This window comes from Schistocerca serialis, unplaced genomic scaffold, assembly GCF_023864345.2.
Source record: "Schistocerca serialis cubense isolate TAMUIC-IGC-003099 unplaced genomic scaffold, iqSchSeri2.2 HiC_scaffold_230, whole genome shotgun sequence".
Classification (NCBI taxonomy): domain Eukaryota; kingdom Metazoa; phylum Arthropoda; class Insecta; order Orthoptera; family Acrididae; genus Schistocerca; species Schistocerca serialis.
Window position 1 is genome coordinate 7,501 of NW_026047796.1, and position 2,500 is coordinate 10,000.

General features: G+C 55.7%; 1 non-coding gene across 1 annotated transcript in view; it reads right to left on the reverse strand.

Annotated features, from left to right (window-relative positions):
* LOC126444135 (small subunit ribosomal RNA) overlaps positions 1 to 468 on the reverse strand; it is a 1,910-nt gene extending 1,442 nt beyond the window's left edge. Inside the window, exon 1 of the ribosomal RNA XR_007582443.1 lies at positions 1 to 468. This exon is cut by the window's left edge and continues 1,442 nt beyond it. This is a non-coding gene — a ribosomal RNA (small subunit ribosomal RNA).
* Between the last annotated feature and the right edge of the window lie 2,032 nt (positions 469 to 2,500).

The following is a 2,500-nucleotide window of genomic DNA, read 5'->3' on the forward strand; positions in this document are numbered from 1 at the left end:
CGGGAGTGGGTAATTTGCGCGCCTGCTGCCTTCCTTGGATGTGGTAGCCGTTTCTCAGGCTCCCTCTCCGGAATCGAACCCTGATTCCCCGTTACCCGTTACAACCATGGTAGGCGCAGAACCTACCATCGACAGTTGATAAGGCAGACATTTGAAAGATGCGTCGCCGGTACGAGGACCGTGCGATCAGCCCAAAGTTATTCAGAGTCACCAAGGCAAACGGACCGGACGAGCCGACCGATTGGTTTTGATCTAATAAAAGCGTCCCTTCCATCTCTGGTCGGGACTCTGTTTGCATGTATTAGCTCTAGAATTACCACAGTTATCCAAGTAACGTGGGTACGATCTAAGGAACCATAACTGATTTAATGAGCCATTCGCGGTTTCACCTTAATGCGGCTTGTACTGAGACATGCATGGCTTAATCTTTGAGACAAGCATATGACTACTGGCAGGATCAACCAGGGAGCTGCGTCAACTAGAGCTGAGCAGCCGGCCGCCCGGGAGTGTGTCCCGGGGGCCCGCGCGAACACGCAAGCGTCCGCTCAATTATTCTGCAAACAGGAGGAGGCTGAGCTCCCCTGCACAATACACCTCGAAACCCTCTCAGGTCCCGGCGGCGCGCAGCGCCGTCCTAAGTACTTGGTCGGGTTCGAGAGAGGCGCAATCGCCCGGAGTTTGGCGAGTAGACGCTTTAGGTGCGACCACCCGTGCTCCCAACTGAGCTTGCCGCTGCCGACAGAGGCCCGGGAGCGTGCTGTCGTGGCATTGCCGGCGGGAGACAACACGCGCCACCTACGGTGGCCGGCAGCTCCAACGCCAGCGCCACAGAAGGACAAAAGCCCCACTTGGGTGCCGAAGCGAACTCTCCCAGCACAGCGCACGCGCCAACACGTCCGCACAGCTGCGATACAATCCACCTGCGAGAACCGCAGAGGCGACCGAGCAGCAGACGGCGTCGCGGCGCCGAGCGCCGGGCGGCGGCGCATCCTCAGCGCACACAGTCCTCAATCGGACCAGCACACTGCAGATGTCCACCGCGCTTCGCACCGGGCCCGCGAGGACCTACTTTGGCCGCACGGCGCCGCGTGCAGGGTGCGCCGGCGCGCAGCTGCGCCGCCTGCCGCCTCCGTCGGCCGGCGCGCCTGCCACTGGCCGCCCCCACCAGCCGGCTGTAGCGCGTGCGCCCACGCACCGCGCGGCCAGCACGCCGGGAGGCCCCCCCTCACCGGCCGGGGACGGTCCCACCCAGCCACCGCCGCGTATCGCTTCACACCCACATGCCATTCACGTTCGTGGGCATGGTGGGTATCGCTGAAACAACCGGTTGGTAGCTCAACCGATCGTCGCCATCACTGATTCACCTCTAGCGAGAACAACCGCACCACAACGGTTTACCAGTTCTTCATTTGCGTAACGTCACCAGCAAACGTAGACGTCCATCGCCATTTGCAAATTCAACGATTGTTGCATGCCTGTGTCAGGTGTCACGACACACTATGTCTGCCCACATACACGCAACAACATGTGCACGCTTCGCGAACACGTGGAAGGTGGCCCCCGTACGTATGCGATGTCCATTGCGCGAACGACTGTCAACCGGCCTCTGTCGCATGTCGCAGATGTGGAACGCAGTGCACCATGCTATCACGGTGTGTGAGAAGAGACGACTACGTCTGACAACACGCGCCACTACATCAACAGACGGCTCATGCTGATCGCCATCCACGGCATACCATACTTCAATCCAGCTCTTATAGGGAGACGACACGTAGCTGAGTGCACAATATTTGGACCGTATGGTTCGCCGTTGTTGGCGCAGTCGTGGTACGGTCACACATGTACCACGATGTATCATTCAGTACATGAGGACCAATGTGCAGTACAGTGTGTGATTTGGACGTACAACATCAGCGGACAGTTGACACAAGCCGTACCACAACGTAGGCTGTGCTTCGCCATGCGAATGCCAATGAACAACTGCGAAGGGCATTGAGCATGTACGTCCTGCTGCCATCCGCATTACAGTGTATAGCTGCAAGGTGTTTAACATGAAGCGATACTCTGGGGACCGGGCAGTGCGAGTAGCAAACTATATTGCGGGGGTTGCAGTTAGGCAACACTACACTAATTTAACGCGTCGTATGACAATTACAGAGCAGGTTAAGGCCCAACGTGTGTTGGGTTAAGGTACAATATAGGTTAGGTTAAGGTACAATATAGGTTAGGTTACGGTACAATATGGGTTAGGTTAAGGGACAATATGGGTTAGGTTAAGGGACAATATAGGTTAGGTTAAGGGACAATATGGGTTAGGTTAAGGGACAATATGGGTTAGGTTAAGGGACAATATGGGTTAGGTTAAGGGACAATATGGGTTAGGTTAAGGGACAATATAGGTTAGGTTAAGGGACAATATAGGTTAGGTTAAGGGACAATATAGGTTAGGTTAAGGGACAATATAGGTTAGGTTAAGGGACAATATAGGTTAGGTTAAGGG